Source organism: Podarcis pityusensis (genome assembly GCF_964106645.2).
Source record: "Podarcis pityusensis genome assembly, chromosome: 7".
NCBI classification, from domain to species: Eukaryota; Metazoa; Chordata; class Lepidosauria; order Squamata; family Lacertidae; genus Podarcis; species Podarcis pityusensis.
In genome coordinates, this window is record NC_138031.1 from 61,781,517 (window position 1) to 61,802,961 (window position 21,445).

The window sequence follows — 21,445 nt, forward strand, 5'->3', positions numbered from 1 at the left end:
TGAGCTATAAAGCATGTTCAAAGTTAGTCAATGCGTTTTTGTGCACATGTAATTATGAGTTATTTGAAAGAGCTCTTATTTGCACGTCTTTATTCTGCTTCCTAAGGCTCAAATTAATGAGAAGCAGGATTCATTCAGAAACCACTTTATCTTAGGCTTTGAACAAAAAAGGTGATTTTCATGTTGCTAATGAAGTATTCAGGCCAAGAATTAGCTTTTACGTTTTTGAGGGTGCCAAGTATTTCTGAGACAAGTGAGATAAATTAAGTATCTGCGAGGGAGCAGAGCTGGTGCTGTAAAGGGGGGGGAAATGGCTTTAAAAATGAATATATAAATAAGATTTCATAGAATCATACTTTTCATATAACCAATACCTGTTCAGGGTATTTCATGGGTTATTCATGATTGGAAAAAAGTGAATAAAATGCATACCAAAGTCAGAACAGACTGTTTTATTTGTCCGCATCAATTATGTTATAAGCCCTTCCTCAACAGGTTTAGGTGTCTCTTATGTCAGTGAGGGCTTGGGATCATAGCTTTACACAGTGGTATTAATAAAGTACGAACGTACAGGACAGCAGCATCACTGCTTGTCCATTCTGTCACTAGTCAGTTTGAATTGGTCCTTGCTTCAATGTGTTTAGGATTTAAAAATTGGGCCATGTACCCAAAGCACTCAAATAACTATGGCTTCATTATGTCACCTAAACCACCCCTATATCAGCAACAATTCTTGAGAATTCCCCGCCTGTAAAGATAAAGGAGATTAGTTGGAACTATGTCTCATGGTATAGTAGCAGGCCAAATTTATTATAGCTGAGCATCAGAGCCACTTTCAGACACAAAGCATGCCAAGTAATAAGGAAAAGTGGGTTGAAGTCAACTAAGGTTTATTTAGTGTATGCCCCATAGTTGGAGGGCCTGCAATGTAGTCAGATTTTTAAAAGCTGTGTTATAGACCAATTTGATCTATGTGCTATACTCCTCCATGTACATCAATGGAGCAGACTGCATAAATTTGGCCATGAAAACCTTAGCTTCTGGCTATTTCCATCAGAGTTAAAAGCATCTGTACTGATCATAGCTATGCAAGAAACATCATATTCCAACTATTAGTACCAAACTAGTAAATTTGGTGCCAGATTTTAATACGTTAAGCTAGTGCAGCTCACTTTATGACACAGAGAGAAAAACACGCTTGTTTTTGGCTGCTAGGATTCTGAAGTGGAGAAACTGATTAGTGGAAGCCTGGCAAAAGTCTGTAAGGATACTGAAGGTGAGGAATACAGGGCAAGAGTAAGCTGATGAGACCCAAGACACAGGCTCATTTGGGTGCCCTGTGAGGAAAAAGGAATGCCTGAGGGGAATGGACTTGGGGGCTACACTAGGCAAGGATGCCAGGATGTCACTGTCAACATGGATAGTTGTATTTCATGGAGGATGAGGTTATCAATGGCTTCTAGCAAGGATGACTACATGCTATACTAGGCTTCACACTAGCGGCCACTGTGGGAACAGGATGTTGAGCTACATGTGACTTCGGCTTGATCCAGCAGGGCTCTGCTTATGCGCGTAACAAAAACTGTTTCATGAATTACCACTGTTATGAATGTAACTTTTCACTGCCTGTACTTCTATGCATTTCATTTCCCCCTCCAACTTCATTTTCATTTTCCTCTGACTTCACTTTTTACAATCCTCCCACCCAACCATGTATGTACACCTGCAACTCAAGATGATGCTTCATTCATGCAATGAAGTAGAGGCTGTAGTACATGTCATCAGAAATGTGTTGGTCTTTAAGGCACCACAAGCCTCTTCGTTGCAAATGAAATAGTTATAGATGCATAGTTACCAAATGTTGACAAACTGACGAGAAGTATCAGATGTAAAATTTCACCCAATTAAAAATAAAATGAATTAAGTGCTTGTGACAGCAGCTGATTTTATGAGAAGGAAATTGCGGTTTTAATTTAAAGCCAGGGCCAGTGTGTTCAAATCTTGATTCAAAGTAATTAAGGCTGGATAACTTAACTAAATCCTGTACCCTCAATACAAGCCTGAAACTAAGCTATTGGTGCCAACTCCTAAGCAGAACTCGGCTTCATTATGAGAAGGAATCAGATGTCGTGAATAAGGACGGACCATGACAGATGCTCCTAAGCGCTTAGGGAAGGCAACAAGCTGTACTGAAGAAAACTAGAACAGCTTCACAAGAATGTTAGAATTTTCATTAAGAACATTGGTCACAAAACGCAAGTGTCAATAAATTGACTACAGTATGTTGACAATTCTGGGTAAGGAAATACTGTCATGAGAAAGAATGGAAAGGTATACACTAGAGAGTCTTTTTAAGTACACTATAGATAAAACAGGACAAATGAGATGAAACAGGATGATTTACAGGCTAAGCAAAATGTGTGCTTTAACAATGTCTTTCCTATACTCTGACAGCTTATAAATTAGCCTTGCAAATGTGTCTCCTCTGTTGCTCAACTCACCCGTCTGTTTGCATTTTGCAAGGTAAGTGGTACAACGACCAATATAAAAATGAAAATCACATTTAAAACTGCTAGCACCTTTGCAAAGCTAAGCACAGTCCGGTATGGTTTCAGATTGGATGGGAACTCACGTGTTGAGATTCCTGCAATGCATGGAGTTTGACTAGATGACCCTCGGGGGGGGGGGTTTGCTTCCAACTCTACAGTTCTACAATTCTATGATTTAGAAAGACACACTCTCTGTTTCTTGTGTCCTTTTAGCATGGTTTAGCTATTTACACCTTGAACCTATGGATCTGTTTTAGTTGCAATGGTACAGTAGCAGTAAAAACCTATCACTGGAAAGCAAGACAGAACTATATTGCTCCATGCTGCCTCCTAGGAAATAGAAGCCTCCAACTATATTTTTTGCTTTTCCAGCCACTAACATCATTCAGACACAAACCCTGGTTTAGTTACAAGAATGAGCCTGTGTGAGCCCAACACACATCCCCTTAGTGTGGCCACAGGGAGGAGTTAGGAAGTTTTCACTAGGCGTTTACAGATGTGGTAGGGAGATGACACGCTAACATCAGGCAAAATGACCCACAGTTTGCTATGGCCTCTGTGAACTTGTTCCTGCCTTGTTGAAACACACTGTGGTTAAAACTTAGCATTATGTCTGAATGCAGATATCGCCTCTATGCAGTAGTCTGTATAATTGCACTTTTTTACCCAGTTTCATATTGAAACTTTACTAGCTCTTCTTCAACAGGCTTTGCTTATTGTAAACAAGTAAATAATTCAAGGGCATAGTTTTTCCAACACAGTACAAGTGGAAAGGTTTTCCTGCAATTGTTGTTGTTGTTGTTGTTTAGTCGTTTAGTCGTGTCCGACTCTTCGTGACCCCATGGACCAGAGCACGCCAGGCACTTCTGTCCTCCACTGCCTCCCTCAGTTTGGCCAAACTCATCCTGGTAGCTTCAAGAACACCATCCAACCATCTCATTCTCTGTCGTCCCCTTCTCCTTGTGCCCTCCATCTTTCCCAACATCAGGGTCTTTTCCAGGGAGTCTTCTCTTCTCATGAGGTGGCCAAAGTATTGGAGCCTCAGCTTCACGATCTGTCCTTCCAGTGAGCACTCAGGGCTGATTTCCTTAAGAATGGATACGTTTGATCTTCTTGCAGTCCATGGGACTCTCAAGAGTCTCCTCCAGCACCATAATTCAAAAGCATCAATTCTTCGGCAATCAGCCTTCTTTATGGTCCAGCTCTCACTTCCATACATCACTACTGGGAAAACCATGGCTTTTACTATACGGACCTTTGTTGGCAAGGTGATGTCTCTGCTTTTTAAGATGTTGTCTAGGTTTGCCATCGCCTTTCTCCCAAGGAGCAGGCGTCTTTTAATTTCGTGACTGCTGTCACCATCTGCAGTGATCATGGAGCCCAAGAAAGTAAAATCTCTCACTGCCTCCATTTCTTCCCCTTCTATTTGCCAGGAGGTGATGGGCCCAGTGGCCATGATCTTAGTTTTTTTGATATTGAGCTTCAGACCATATTTTGCGCTCTCCTCTTTCACCCTCATTAAAAGGTTCTTTAATTCCTCTTCACTTTCTGCCATCAAGGTTGTGTCAAAAACAAAGGAAAGTTCAACTGCATCTTCAATTAAGAGACTTTTGATTAAATTACTGTAAACACTGCAAACAAGCCACTTCAAAAATTCTAGACATACCTTGTTGCTGGCCCAAGTCATCTCCCATAATTCTAAAATAAAAATATAGTTTATACTATTTCTGGATTACTCTAGAAGAGATCATCCCTTACACACACACACACACACACACACACACACACACCAATTGTTGCTGGTGGATTGCATCTGCAGATAATATGGTGAAGTATATTAGTATTTTTAAAGGATTTGGACTGAAACAAACTATGATTCCTGTTCTGGATGAAATGGACAAAATGCTATGTCTGGGATCATGGTTGGTTTCTCCTCTGAACTAGCAGAAAGTAGTAAAGCGGGGATGATTGGCATGTGCACAGTAAACCATGGTTTGTGGCTTACCAAGATGCGTGAATGGCAGCTCCTCTCTCTCTAAACCTCAGCCCCTTGGGGAAATAATTGTTTATGTCAGTTGTAGAATTGCAATAAGATAACGTATGCAAAGCACTGTGAATATTCAAAAGCTGCAGCCAGGTGCAGAACACTGAAGCCAGTTCATTGAGTGTAACACCTGGATGAGCACATGCAGTATTACGTCTGTGCTGAGGAAGTGCACTGGCTGCTGTTCAGCTACCATGTTCAAAGTTTTGTCAGTGACATATATAATCTTGGCACTACCTTACTTGGAAGGCTGCTCAACTGCTTGGGTCATAGAAGAAACACTCCTGGTGGTGTTGTACCCTACAGTTTGTTGTAAGGCAAGCAAGCATTTTCTATGATTGCCCTTGTTGTCTGGATCCCTCTTCCACTCAATTAGCAAGTTGCCATCAGTTATGCCTCCTGAAAATGTATTTTTTTTGCCTAAGACTTTCCCAATACCTAAGGTTTGATTTTTTAGCTCCATATCTTTGCACTTCGGTCACTGTTTTTTATTAGTTATGTTTTTATGATGTGTTACAATTTTGTACCATTTCGAGGGGGTGGTATGTTGTACGCAGCTTAGGTTTTTTCCTAACGTTAAGCCATCCAGAAATTTTCTAAATAAAGACTTTAGATATAAAAATAATTTTAAAATTACATTTTAAATTATATGCACCAGTTACTAACAGATACTTTAATCAGGTCTGATTTTGAACATTAGCCATTAAAAACATTAATTACTGTATGTTGATAAAGCAGTTGCATTAATTTGCCAAAATATCAATTACAGTAGCAGCTTGTGTGGTGGGGTGGAACTGCTCTGCAGTCACTGAAGCTTATCTGGGTTGGGGCAGGGTAAAGGCAAAGTCATAGCAAAAGGGACACACCAGCAAAGCCAATCCATTGTGCCATACTGCACCAGCTACTACGGATCAATTACATCTGTTTCCACCATAACTCCCAAAGAATAGCAGAGGGAATACTGGACATGAAGATCCTTGTCATAAGGAATAGCATTTGTTTCAACTGTAAAAGCACCAGCTTGTTCATTTTTGTCCTTAACTCAGTAGATTAAGGATCACAGATTTAAACTGCATCTTATTTTCCAGAAACAGTAAAAATGAAATTCAGCTACAGTTAATCTCTCTCATTAGCTAATTTTACCTGTTAGCTAGAATTTGCAAAACAGGCTCTCATTTCTTGTAATAGTAGACCTACAATAACTTTTAAAAGCAAAGACTCTGACAGCGCAATCCTATTTATGTCTACTCAAAAGTAAGTCCCACTACTGAATTGGACCTACTCCAAGTTAGGTATACAGGTTGCAGCCAAAACAGCTTTCTTGACACCTATTGGAATCTCATGAATTCTCTCTCTTAGCCAAAGTATACTAAGGGTGGAATTCAATATTGCACTATTACGATTGTTCTGTCAGCGCAAGCATTTCTGCTTGCCAGAGGAAACCATCTCCTTCCTCCTCCACCCACACACTATTCTAGGGGTTCTCCTGACCTTGCAGAGCAGATCTGGGGGAGGTGCAAGTAATGGAGAGGGAGGGAATCCTTGTGATAACCATTCAGCTAGTGTGAGTCCTTGTGATGGCTTCTGATAGTGCACTAGGTTAGTTGAATCTGGCTCATACTTTATTATCTATATAGCTATTTATGTAAATAAACAAAAAAAAGTTCCCTGGACAGCTAATAAGACAATATTTTAAATACAATATATAATCATTATAATTGACATGGGGAATCTGTGGCCTCCAGATACTGTTGGACAACAGCTTCCATCAATCCCAATCAGAATGTCTGCCAGGGATGATGGAAGTTGTAGTCCAGAAAGTTCTGTAGGGCCACAGATTCCCCATTTCTGATATAATCATCAACAAATAATAGACAGCAAAAAAAAAAATCAATTTTCTTGCAACAAAGACAACATACACAGTGTACAGTCTGAATGAATCTACACTAGGTCACAACAGTCTAAGATAAATTTGAACACAGTTTTAAAAACTGGGAACTGGGTGAATTAAAAAAGGTCTCTACTTTAAGCAGAGGTTGGATGCTCATCTGTCATGGATGCTTTTGTTGAGATTCCTGAATTGCAGGGGGTTGAAATAGATGATCCTTGGGGTCCTGTCCAATTCTATGATTCTATACTGCTGAAAAAGGCCAAGAAAAGTGTTAAGTGAGCCTGCCGGGGGACGTTATTCCACAGCTAGAGTGCCACCACCAGAAAGGCCCTCTCAGTGGTAGTCTCTCTCCTCACCACTGGGTGAAGGCACATGGAGCAGGGCCTTAAAAGAGGATCTTAAGGTTCAAGTAGGCATGGAGATGATATTTCAGGAAACCTGATCCCAAGCTGTTCAGAGTTTTTAGGTTAACTTATACCTATAAAGTGGTATGCCAACTATAAATTGGGGCCAGAAGCAATCTGAGAGCTAATATGTTCCAAAGAAGCAGAAACCTGAAATATGTTCCAATTAGTTTTTGTGCTACTTTATATTATTAAACAAGTAAATGCAAATTCCTGATGCCATCACAAAAATTAAAAGGCACACACGCTTCTCCACACACACATATACTAATCACCACATCATGCACTCTATTTTTAAGAGTAAAACACTGTAGAAAGGAATTTTATTTTTATACTCACATGCCACCCACTTCTAATTAACATCAATCTGTCTTCTGTGAACAGTACATGTTGCAAATATGTGTGGCCTTGTCTACACTAGGGTATTTTGGCAAAATGTTCCGCAGTGTCGCTAAAAATTGATGCTGTTTTACCCACTGCTGCAGACACTAAATTAGGAAATGCACAAATCCTCATTCATATATGGCATTGTGGATTAGCAATAAGATGGTTCTACCTTTCTGGTATTGTATATACTTACGGACACAATCCTATTGTCATAGTCCCCTGCCCGCTCCTAGGCACAAGTGCCTCTCAGCACTAGCTGGCTATTTTCAAGAAAATTGCAAAATAAATACATAGTGATTTATACGTTGCTGGTCCAAACACAGAGGAGGCAGTAGCTAAAAGTACCAAGAGGACACCCTTAAGAGTTTCAAACGCTGTGTGGCAAAGACTAAGACTGAACTGCACACTATTTGTTAATATAACAAAGAAGGTACTAGCAGGCTCTTGCATTCGTATGTTGGGTGCCATGAAGTACAGGAGCAAGGAACAGCTTAGGCACATGTCCAAAAAAGAATTTCAAGCAGAGATTCCAAGCCAGTGTAGATGGAGTGCCAGAGCTGGATTGTGGAGTCCCAGTTGCAAATCCTTGCTCAGCCATGAAGCTCACTGGGTGATCTTAGGTCAGTCTCTATCACTGGCGTAGTGTGGTTTGCCAGCACTGGGGCTGATAGGCTGGAACAAATGGGCAATAGCTTGGCAACCTACCCGAGTGGCAGTTGTGGTGTCCTGTGAGCATTGAGCACGGCAGAGAGTGGGACAGGGGATTGGTCAGGAGAGAGTATCTTTCTAAAACCCATGCAAGGCACTCTGGCAACCGGCCATCGCCCAAATCCGCTCCTTAGTCTGCCCACGCAAACACTGGGAGATTTTCTGTGTGAGGGGCAGGGTGCACTATTATTTATTATTACTACTTCCTTTTTTTCTTTTGTAATTTTGTGCCCCTAAGAATTTTGCACCCAGGGCAACCGCCCCGTGGCCCCACCAACATTATGCCACTGGTCTCTCTCTCTCTCTCTCCCCCACCTCTTTCTCTCTTCCAGTCCAATTTACCTCACAGCTTTCCTGTGAGGATAAAAGATAAAATAGGGAAAACACATGTATACTTCCCTGAATGGATGAAGGGTGAAATATAAACATCTCAGATAGAAATATCTGATTCTGAGTATACCTTTAAATCACCACACACACACACACACACACAATTTAAAACAGTACAAGTTAACAACAAGGTAGCTTTACTACGTTGCAAAATCACCAACTTTTGTACTAGAAGAACATTTACAGGAACAGCCAGCTTAGTAGTTTATTATTACCTAGTAAATACCATAACCGACTCCAGATGTTGACCTTGACTTAGAAGCGTTCAGGCCACACCTCTTTACATGCACACTTCCACAGATGAAGTAACTAGTACTGTATCGCACCAAACATTGTTTAGACTTGGATGCTTTAAAGTAGAGAATCTCAGTCTGTCACATTGTGCTTCCCAAATGAAGACGGGAAAACTATGCTCTCTTAAACTTCACCCACTTCAAAATTTTAGCACTGTGATGTTCATTCCAGACTAGGGAAAGGCAGGCCTTGTTGATCTTGTAAACAGAGCATAGATTCCTAAGCAGATCCAGTTTAGGGGATTGTTTTCTAGCAGCCTTGATGAATTACCCATTTTGGTTTCACAATGTGCACCCAATGAAATCATTCCATGTGTGAGCCCTTGGACTCAAAGCCTTACATACGGAATGACCCAAACCCCAATGAATTTTTTAAAAAATAAACCCTGGAAAATATCAAGGGCTTTCCCACTGGAAAGAAAACATGGGCCATCTGGCATTAATAGCCTTTAGCCTTTTTAATTTTTCCCACTGATTTTTCTGGTCTTCATTTGAAAGACTGTTGACTGAGCCTACTGGGTTAGTAACGATGGTAAACTGCAGTAAAAAGCAACTGAGTCACTCTTACTACTTGGTGAAGATCTGCTGTAAATTTGAAATTTCCTCAATCAATATGCATGTATAATGCCTACTGACATACACACACTCATATTCCATTAACTTAGTGTTACATGGTTGCTGCATTATTTATATTAGAGAAATTCGGGACACTTGGATCTATTCTCTTTCTAAATTTTGTACAAGATATAAAGAAAGATTACTAAAAACAAAAGTAAAAAATGTTAAGACCATCAGATAAGACTTGTAAATAGGCATCCTCCGAGTCTCTTGTTGCAAGTATGAATTTCTTCCCAGTGATTAGGTAAAGAATGTTTATGAAATATGGCTCCACATCCCCTTGCCTTCCCATATGAGGGAGGGCACACAAAATAAAATGTTACAGGCTAGTAACTTTGGCTGACTTGTTAGCCAAAGTTACTGTAACCCAGGCTTCCTCAACCTTGGCCTTCCAGATGTTTTGAGACTACAATTCCCGTCATCCCTGACCACTGGTCCTGCTAGCTAGGGATCATGGGAGTTGTAGGTCAAAAACATCTGGAGGGCCGAGGTTGAGGAAGCCTGCTATAACCCATAATATTTTATTTTGTTTGCCTGCCCACATGCAATGGCAAGATATATAAGCTATATAAGCTTATATAGCTTATCTTAAAACTGAGTTGCAGTTGCCTATTCGCCAGGGGGTTGGAATAGATGCTACTCAGGGCCTTAACCCTTCCAACCAGGGTTTTTTCCAGGGCTAACACACAGGAATCAGTTCTGGCACCTCTAAGAGAATGAGGGAGGGACTTACAGTGAGTTCCAGCACCTCTTTTTCTAGAAAAATAGCACTGCTTCCAACAACACAATTCTATGATTCTATGATCTCAACGACATTGTTTGATTGTAGCTTGATCTTACAACAATTCACTTGTCTCAGTATACAAGAAGGGGAAACACACAAAGTAGAAATGGTACTGACTATGGACTAAGGCAGGGATTTTTTTTGAACTGTGGTCACCAGCATGGCATCCAGAAATCTTGACAATTGGAGTTGCAATAGGACCTGCGCCAGTAGCAAAATGCACCTGGTGAATTTTGAACACTGATAGCAAGGTTAACAGAAACAGGCTATCAGGGAGTTTCACTTCATCTCTTCCTGAACCCCACCCCCCCCGCCCAAAATAACCCACTAGTATAATTTGTCCTGTCCAGTGTGATGTACTGTATATGCTACTTGCTTAATACTTTTTTGGGGGGGAACAGTAATACAGCAGTATGCAGAGCTCTTGGAATATCTGGAATAAAAGTGCATATGCCCCCGTTGCCTCTTCTCCGCTACAGCAATAAAATACAATTTCATTAGAACTTCATTAGGTTTACTAAGTCTGCCAAATCTATCCCCACAAGGACAGCAGCACTTTGCATACTACAGTGGGACTCTTCTCCGATTCTTTCGCTTCTCTCATTTGCATCAGGCACTTCCTTCAAGCTCAGGAAGTCATTTTCTAAGGTGGAAAGTACAGCTGTTTGTGGTTTCTGCATATGCAAGAACTGCCATTGACTGTTCAGACAACCTATGCTTGGTTGTAAGAAGTACAGTGGTACCTCACAAGACGAATGCCTCACAAGACGGAAAACTCGCAAAACGAAAGGGTTTTTCGTTTTTTGAGTTGCTTCGCAAGACGATTTTCCCTATGGGCTTGCTTCGCAAGACGGAAACGTCTTGCAAGTTTGTTTCCTTTTTCTTAAAACCGTTAATACAGTTGCGACTTGACTTCGAGGAGCAACTCATAGCACGTGGTGTGGTAGCCTTTTTTGAGGTTTTTGAAGACTTTGGTGATTTTTGAAGCTTTTCCAAAACTTTTCCGACACCGTGCTTCGCAAGACGGAAAAAACTGCAAGACGAAAAAACTTGCGGAACGAATTAATTTCATCTTGCGAGGCACCACTGTACACCTCAAAAAACCCTCCCCACCTACAGGGCTTCTTATTTGGAATGCTACTAGGATAACAACACAAATTAAACAAATACAAAATAAGCTTGCACAAACTGATGTTTCTCCCAATGTGGACTCCTCAGATTTAGACTTGGGTGTAACCATTTCACTCAAATTGAAGATGATGTAGCACTAAAGTATGTGGTCTATCAAACAGCCCAACTCCCACGGCTTACTATAGGAAGAGATATGATTCCAAATGGGCAAAAATGATATACTCCCCAGTTGTTACGGAACTTCAGTGAGAATGAGAGCAGGAAACAGCAGGAGCTGGAATCAGAGTACTAGAATTAGTATGGCCAGCAATTCACTCTAAGAGAGGAGAAATAGACACATTTTCCCTCTAATAAGCTAATTAAAGAGGTAACTAACAACAAGGGGGAGAGAGAATGAAAATTGTACTAGTCATAATAGTGCATTTTACGTAATCTTGCACCATGCCTAAATTTGGATTTTCCTTTGATTTTTCCCTATTCTGAGTAAAACTGTGCTCACCTTACTGAAGCAGGCATAGAGCAGCTCTGAGAAATTAATGACTTGGCAGAAGTCTACCACTGGCAGCAGCTCCCTAATCCCAACTCATTTATCTTCCTTCCAGCGGAGCAATAGCTGCTGGTCTTATTCCTCAGAAAACCTCTTTTCGAAGAGGACAAATGGGAGATCAGGCTACAAGTTTGAATGTGCTGATAATGGATCTACAAAGTCCAATGTGGGAAATATTATGTTTTCTGCTTCTAGTTTCATTGTAATTTTAAACACAAGTGTACATATGGAAGTGCTTCTTATTTGAAATAAAAAGTAGACTTCTTTTTCCCCCTCAAGTAAAATGTCCCCCCCTTTTAACAGCAACAGCACACAAAAATAAGATACCTAGAAGCAACAAGTGATCCATGGGAAAGAAAAAAAGCAGGGGTAGGAATTTAGTACAAATCAATGACACCTGCAAATTTACAGTTGAAAGATTACCATTAATTTTTGCACTAAGCAAGCAAATATACATTAAATGAACATTACAATTGACAGAGTAGTGGTTCTCAAAAAAATTTCTCTGGGCTTGCGCCGCATCAAATTTTCTATCAATAAGAAATACATTGGAAAGCAAAAAGAAACAACTCCTAGAAGTGCTTGATTTATAACATAGAACACAACTACTTTATAATATGAACATGGGACATCTGGAATGTATACAACAACGCAGCTACATAGGGGCATGAATCATTCCAAAAATATAGTACTGATTGTCCTTGAATCTTCCTGTTACTCTTGTCACCCTCTCCTGCCACACCAGTATGGCACGCCACATCCTGTGAGATCTGCTTTCTTAGAGGTTGTTGTTTGCAATTACCATATGACAACTGAAACGTCCACTGCTAAAAAATGTACACTCATAAAATGTATGTACTTAAAAAACAACAACTAATCAGTCCTGTATATAAGCAAAGGATGCAAGCCTTATATAGCACTTTACTAGTCTGCAGTGCATACACAATACAGCTAGTTCCCTCACACACAATCCAAATCTTCCAGAATGGTATTATGAGAGAAAGGAAGTGGCACAAATCCCATACTTTCACAATTATGACACATGGGCAATTAAAGATTACTATCCCAGTATGAACAAGTTTCTTTCAATTTTCTTTTTCATTCCTGAGTCCTGGAGCCTAATTAATAATTTATCTTAATTATCTCAATCATTGAGCTACAACCTTTTTTAAAAAAAAGATGAAAAGGAGGTATCCATCACTCTGACAGTTCTGATTTAGTGTAGCACAGGGGCTGGAAATCTGTGGCCCTCCAGATACTATTGGACTACAACTTCCATCATCCCTAATCACTGCCCATGCTGGCTGAAGCTGATGGGAGTTGGAGTCCTGGTAGCTCTGGAGAGCCATATATTCCCCATCACAGATGCAGTAGTTCATAATGGCATGAAGTACAAGCTACATGCCCTGGGTTATATCTCAACAGTCATGAATTTACTGGATAGCTTTAGGCATTCAGTACTCCAGACTTTTAGTGCAAGCCAGTGCATGTTTACTTGGACTTAAGTCCCACAGTACTGATTGATCGCTATCTAGTAAATATAGGTGGGATTGCAGCCTTAGTTGCCAATTTTAACATCATCAGTTTACTTATACTCTCCATTTCCATGTTAAATGGTGCCTTAGAACAGCTCACAATAACAGTGCACAAGAGGGGGAAATCAACATGGTGCCCTGCGTAGCTTTTGGTCTACAACTCCCATAATCTCTTACCCATGGCTGTGCTGGCTGGGGCTGATAGGGAGTTGTAATCTTAAAACATCGGAGGGAGGGGGGGCTGTGTTGGCTACCTATGGAGAACCACCACAACACATACAAGGCATACATATAACATTCCAATACAACATTTATATATTTAGTGATTTCTAGCCTGCCTGCCTAGTGCCTATGCACTACCCAATTCATTAATGACTCTGTTCAAAGCATAATCAGCAAAATATAAACAAACATAAAATGAACATTTCAAAAGGCCCATCAAAACGTTTCATAATGATAAATTCCAACACTGCAATGAGACTGGAATAAGAATCCACAACAGAACCCTGCAATAATTTCAGAAGCAACAAAATAAAGTGTCAGCAGACAGTAAGCCCCCTTCTGTAATCTAGTGATAGTTGTCCTGTAATATTCTAAGTTGCAACTGAAAGCTATAAGCAAAAGCAGGCGTGTCTCTAACTCCAATTACAATTGTTTCATATTCAGGAATTTCTGATTTTTCACAATTAGTCAAGACCACTTAATTTCAGAGCTAACCACAAAAGAATCCCTTATGCAGTTATTTCGGTCCACCACCCAGTTGCAAATTGAGCAACTGGCACCCAAGAGGAATAAAGAACTGTTTCTACCGTCGAGCTGAGAAACATTCAGTTCAGTATTTCACTATGCAAAGACACGTTGAGATAAGGATCACGGCAAGAGATTCACTGAAAATGGAAAATGTTAGCACAATTTAGAGTGGACAATATATAGAGTTTACACACACAGACACAAACTTTTCTTCTCTCTTTGATGCAGCCCCCTACCCCCTGTGCACCCTTGAGAGCAGACAGAGGTTGCATGGGGAGAGTAGAGGAAGTGGAAGTCCTGTAGATTTCTCCATGTGCTGGGCTTGATACAACCCACAGCACTAGACACCCAAGGTATTTCATTTCCAGCTATCCCAGGGGTCAGCAACCTGTGGCCCACAGGAGCAGTTTAACTGGCCCACGAGCCACCCCTGATCTGGCCCACGAAGACATCTCCGCGGGACTTGACCGGCCCAGGCAGGTAAAACCTCACCGACCCCATTGATCTTAAAAAGTTCTCTAGGTTCACTGTCAAAATAATGAAGGTTTTAAACTGTGGTGATAAATGTGTTAAAAGAATTAGAGAGTAGAAAAGAAGTTCCACATCATTCTGCATTTCAACTCATACAAGTTTTTAAAATCACTATCAAAACTTTCACATATCACAACTTTGCCATGCCAGATAAAGAATTTCTGAATAAAAATGGTGTGCTGCATACATGCAACTTGCCTTTAGCTGCAATTTTGTGCCTGACATTCAGTTAAGAAAATATATAGTTTAGACATGCTATGTTTTTGCTCATGATATATTTTTCATTCATTTAAAATAATCAATCACTAATTTTTTTTAAAAAAAAAACCTGTGATGCTACAGACTCTTGTTATATGGATAGCTGTTCATTAATGAAAACATTTGCACCTCACCTTTCCTTTAAGAAGCTCAGGATGGCAATTATGTGATTCCCCGTACAACAGCCCTGTGAAGCCGATTAGGCTGAGAGACGATGATCCAAAGTCACCCAGTGGGCTTCAGAACTCAGTGGTGATTTGTACCCTAGTTTGTCAGGTCCTACTAGTCCAACTTTCTAACCATTACACTACTCTGGTGCCCAAGTCAAGGAAAGCTGGAAGGAAAATATGTCCATTTTGAGCACGGTATCCACAGTGTTGAGACAATTAAAAGCAATGCTGGAAAGTTATAATTCACCTCTTTACTCCCTGGAAACAAAACAACTCAGCTTGTCTGGTAAGAATTCTTCTTTTCCCCAAGCTAGCTGCCACCTCTATAGGATGCATATGGCTCTACACCAATAAGGGGTGGTGAGAATAACTCTTTCATACTTGATCTGAAAGTGATGAAACAGCCAACTCCCAAACTTCATTTCCCAGACAAAAGAGATGAGTCAGAAAGAACCACAAGACAACTTATCAGGCAAATCCTCATACCATAAAGCAATTCATGAAAGACTAGCCTTGTTTATTTAAGGCCAGATGTTAACCAAATCACAAAATTGACAAGGATCTGAAACACTCTCACCAACATTTTAGATGTGGCAATAATGGAATACAACAGTATGCACAAACATAACATGAGAAACTATTGGATCAAGCCACTGTTGACTGTTCATGTGAAATAGCTAACATCACATTAACATATTCTAGCAACTATTCACAAGAAGAGCAAGAATTGGAAGGTCAATGCACATGCTTTACACATCCACATATACTCAATACATATGTGCTCCAATCCAGAAAGTCAAACTGTAAGGAAGAGCTTTCCAAACTTTTCATGTTGGTTGACACACTTTTTAGACATACATCATTTTCCGACACAGTAATTCAGTTTTACTAGCAAACCAGAGGTTAACTAACCCCTTTCCAACCCCGGGAGGAGCACAGGGAGTGTTTGCGCGATACACCTACACACTGCAGCCGACACACCAGAGTGTCGTGACACACAGTTTGGAAAGCTCTGCTGTAAAGCCTTTGCAGCTAACGTTTGATGACCCAGTCACCTTAATTATTATTATCTGTTGTTGTTTCAAATTATGGTTTATAGTGTTCACTGCCTTGGTAATATGGCAGTATAGAAATGTTTTTACAAATAATAAATAAATAAATCAGCAGAGTTGGGTGAAGCAACCACCCAACAAATGCCTCTAGGCTCAAGGAAGCCTTAGCTGTGGCTTTTGTGTCACAGCAAGGAGCTACTAGAGGATCAAATCCTGGTGCACATGTGTACAACTAAATGTGCTTTTTGGATTGAAGCTATGGATTCTTTAGGGAATGATACCTTGCCTGCCAAATGGAACAACATATTTACCAACTTTTCATTTCTACCAGCTGTTCTTTGTAGTTCTCACCATTTTTCCTTTCAATCAACTCTACATCAATACTCTGCATGGTTCATATTCCAAGGGTATACACACACTCTCAAACACAGAGTTTTGCCTACCATACTGCATTGCCAGTTTTAAATCAGTTAAGGTCCAGATCCTGCAGGAAACACTTTAATCCTTCTTCAATTGAAATGCCAATGAATCTCACATCACTCCCAGCAGGCTCATAGCCAAAGCTAGTAAAGGGCTTTGTGGCACTTTAGAATTAAAATAGCTACAGTTTAAGTCTGTAAAAGGTATTGTTATCCTGGAATTAGCTCTATCAGAGTACTAAGTGAGCAATGAGAAGATAGGGAGTGCATCTGAGTTCAAACACTGGAGAAAACAGCAACAAATAGACTAAAAAAAAAACCCCTATTACAGTTAATAATCTAAAAATTCACCAGGATGAATATGTCTTTTAAAGTATTATTCTTCTGTTAAGAACTACATGGCTGACAAGGCAAACATATTATGAAGAGATATGTAAATGAATTTAGCCAGCCTCTATCAGTGCTTTTAGTTCAGGCATTATCTAGAACTACACAAGAACATAAGATATACTTACAAATATGGCAACTATCATTACTATCCCACAAAAAATTGCACTAGTCTGCAGGATTACACGTTTCCACATTTGTGCCTGCCTCTCCAATAATTTTTTTTAAAAGCTTACTTGCCTAGTCAACTTTTAGACAATTATTTACCACAGGCAACCAGAACATTGCTATTTACAAGCCTCTGATGAAAAGTTACAAGCAAACATACACCTTGGAAAGCATTACTGAACCAACAGAGACTCAATAGCATTTCGTTATTACCAGTAGAATCTAAAAGGGATAAAGTTTAAGAAGAAATGGGCCAGACATGTGGGTCGGGATGCATTTTCTCCAAAATGCCAAGGAACCTGGAAGTGACAAAAGGTGGAAACACTGCTTCTGGACCTGTTAACATCATAAGAATACAAATCAGCACCGAAATGCACATTCTATCTTCTCACTAGTTGGTTATATGGAGGAATAGCATCATAAATCAGATGCAGAACTGATTACAAATTTACTGACCGCTGAAGAAGTATGTACACAAGTTGGCTCTTTTTCCTGGGCCATGCCCTGATAACACCTGGTACACACTTCACAAGTCATTCCTATAGCGAACCTAATTAAGGTTCCACATTCATATTATTTTCTTGTAAGAAACAGAGCACTATTTCCCCCCTACGACAGAAATATTTTTGGATACCCATGCTCCATTTCCTATTATTTTCTTTCCTTTTCTTGGGATCACACGAAGGCACCATTTAAAATCACTGAGAGATGAACAGTTGACAATGTAATACGAAATGTATGTGTATTTTCTAAATACACCAAAGAACAAACCAAAATAATCTGAACTAATGTACAACCCATCTTCAGGCCTTTTGCTCCTGAACTGCTTTCCCAAAATTGCTTACTCCATATGCAGAGGTTATGTTCCAGGTCCCTGCGCGTGTAAGTGAAATCGCATAAATGGGACGCACCCCCCTTTAATAGGAAGGACATGTGGGGAGAAGAGAGATTCACCCTGGAAGTTCCTCGGGGCCCCTGCTCAGCTTGTCCCAGTCCTGGCTCATAAAGGAATGCAACTCGAAAGCTGAGAAAAGTTCCCTACCTCAGTCCTAAGGAGACTTTTCTGATAGATGTTTTGTTCTCCTCCAACTATGGAGGCAGCTCCCATGCTTAGCTCATGCTAGGTTCCCTACCTACCCTCTTATCACTCACCAACAGCAAGAGAGAAAGTCTAAATGAAACAGAGGGGGAAAGTGTGGCTTAAGATTAGTTAGAGGGCACAGCATTTGTGAGAAGGGAAATGTAAGCTGCAGAAATATTTAGCAACCATTTCCATTAGGACCAACTAGAATATTCACCCATTTAATATTGTCCTTTACCAATCCCATTTCCAACATCTAAGAATAAATGTGCATTACCTGCCTATGCAACATACCATTTGTGTAAGTGCACCCGAGTAACAAAATGCATGAGGGCCACAGATTCTTCACCACTGTTTAGAGTAAACACTTTTGTTTGCATCCTTCCAGTTTCTGCCATCATCTGAAATTCCTGAAGTCAAATAAAACACATCCATAGGAAGGGGGGAGAGATAGATTCTTCAACATCCTTTTCCAGAGAACATTCAGGAAACCAACAATGGACAAAATATTTGCTACACTGACAATGAAAGGGCCCCTGCTAAATGCCTATGAAAAAACGACATTCAAGACAGCAGCTTAATTCAGATATCATACCAGAACTCAATTTATAACCCAAACCATGGTTTAGAGCTTGCCTGTTTTAGTTTTTTGTCCTCTATGCATTCCACTTCATAAACTGACTTCCATCTCCATTATGCAGCAGCCTCTGAGGCTAGAGCAATGGCCATAACTATGATTTGCTACTTTAGATATTATGCCTCACCACACTGATCACAAACCATCTCATTTCAAGTCATGTTTTTTTTTTTCATTCTGGTTTGTCACACAACTATTTATACATTCACCAAATAATCATGAAATTTCCTTAAGCTTAATCCAGTTGTTGTCTCAACAGATGCAATATAATTCATAGGGAATTCGTTTCTCATTGAGTCACAAGACTGCAGTTTGCACAGTCTCCCATGTTTGCTTCGTTCTAGATTCCTCTTTGTAAAGCTTTATCAATGAAGAGAAGAATAAGGGGTATTTTGCTGGGCACTCTGCAGAACTTAAGGCTGAACCTGGTCTGTCCACTGTTACCATGAGAGCATTTTAGTGCAGGAAATTAAAAAGGCCTCACAAAACAAAGAGCTGGACCCAAACTGACTTTATCAGAATACTAAACGGTTTCTATTATACAGCACAGCCCTTTCCAGTTACCACAACTGTTCAACAGTTTAAGCACTGCTTTTTGCAACAAAATATTTTTTATCGAGGGAAAATTGCCAGTTTGAGTTCTCATCAGTTATTGCTACTGCCACACCTTTCCAATTGCCCTTCCAGCCTGTACAAATTTACAATCAGTATGTCTTCTTCAAAAATAATGCTTCTCTCTTGCTTCAGTGAAGCAGCAAATGTGGTGTGGGTTTGCTTGTTTTATGATTCAGCAAAGAAGTTGGAAAAGCACAGAATAGCAACAGCATACCCCATAGTACCAAGTTGTGAAAAATTGGGAGCAAATATCCCAAACTTCGACCGTGTCACTTGTGTTGCTATCCTACCTGCTGCTTAGACTATTAGGGATCACAGGACAGAAATTGCCGCCGTTTCATTGTGGTTTGTGGGTTTCATGCATCAGAGCCAGCATAAGAGATACTGGGCTGAATAGTAAGTTTGAAAATATTACGATCAGCAAGTTAATTTGGTAGTCTTTAGACTCTCCCAACCAGACCTGTATCACATGGTTGTTGTGGAATATGATTACCCAATATATGCAGTTTTGAACTGTGTCAGAGCCAGTGTGATGTAATGGTTAGAGTGCTGGACTAGCATCTCAGAGATCAGGGTTCAAATCCCTACTCAGCCATGAAGCTCACTGGGTGACCTTGGGCCATTCACTGCCTCTCAGGCTAACCTACCTCACAGGATTCTTGTGAGGATAAACTGGGGAGGGTGAGAACCCTGTACGCCACCTTGAGCTCCTTGGAGGAAAGTGGGCAGAAAAATACATGATAAAAATGAACTATTTGGAGAAAGAGTGGGATACAAATATAAAAATTAAGTAACTGGAAGTCCCAAACTGCCCAAAACATTTATAGTTGTGATTCTGCCAGTATCTGGAAACAGAAAATAGTGGAGTGCATATGCAATTATGTGGTCCACTATTATTATTTTTTAATTGCACCATATAGTCTTCAAGAATTCTACTTAATATATTAGTATCATAGGACTGGTTGCAGCTAAGCTGAGGTGTTATACCAAGTATACCATGTACTGAGAACAGGAACGACAGAAAAACTAACATAGAGCCAGCATTATAAACTAGCAATAGAAACAGTGAATGTGTTTGCCTTCTGTCAAATCAGCTAAAACAGAAACAGCTTCAGAGCGCTGCTTTAGATTAAGTATGCTATTCTATAATAACATTAACTCTCTCTCACATACAAATGTAAGATAAACCTTGATGGCTCAAAAAGAGAGTATGCATTCACTTATTTAATGGAGTATACTTTTATTCACCGACTACATTATCTTTTCAAGAAAATTAACATACTTGACTAAAAGTATTTAATGAGGCACTAATTAGTACTCCTATTTTCCCCTGTTTAAAATTCCTTTGAGAAATAAGGTCAGGAACACGTGATGCACCTCTCTGAAGTTTTGGGGGAAAGGTATTCACATGCTTCATGCACTCATTATTTTTGAAAAAGGGAAGCTATTTAATAGTAACACAGGGCCCACGCAATAATAAATCTAAAGGTGTCATTCCCTACTGCAAGACAAATGGAAAGTGAACTGAATGTTGTAATTAACAAGCTGAAGAGCAGCAACTTGCTGTTTGGGTCTTACCGTAAATGTTTCCATATCTACCAGACCGCCTGCAAATGAGTGAGAGAATATCTCCTCGCCTTTCATTTGCCCATACAAAGACTACCTTTCCCATTTTGGTAAGTCTTTATGCCTTGTTGGCAGTCCAGCTTTTCAGAGTGCTGCTTGAGCGGATGGCTATGGAGTGTTTGGCTTATTTGCAAAACAGCTCACTCTTGTCTTATATCCATCAAATGCAGTGAGACACAGGAGGCAATGCTCAACATTCCTCTGCAAGAAAGTGCTTGACAGTTCTGTGGCTCCTTGCCATCTGCTTGAGCTCTTGCTGTTCTTTGCAAAAGGCGTGGCAAGCAAATTAGAGGTTATGAACACCTCCGACAGCAGGAAAAATTCCTTTAGAACTCTAACTCGCTAAAAGAATTATGCCAGGCAAATGGAAAGAAAAGAATTAAGTGGAGTGTAACTTTGTAAACTACAAACGTCCCAAAAGGTATCAGGAAATATAAGCAAAGTCACCCATGTGCTTCATTGTTAAACTT

At 40.1% G+C, this 21,445-nt stretch overlaps 1 protein-coding gene across 20 annotated transcripts in view; it reads right to left on the minus strand.

The window, feature by feature from the left end:
- ATXN1 (ataxin 1) overlaps window positions 1-21,445 on the minus strand; it is a 226,022-nt gene that overhangs the window by 99,696 nt on the left and 104,881 nt on the right. The window contains exon 5 of one of the 20 annotated variants that reach the window (XM_081015281.1): window positions 4,216-4,247. The exons of the other annotated variants lie outside the window; for them this stretch is intronic. The gene's annotated coding sequence lies outside the window, so the exon portion shown is untranslated. The remainder of the gene's footprint in view (window positions 1-4,215; window positions 4,248-21,445) is intronic. 20 annotated transcript variants of the gene reach the window in all.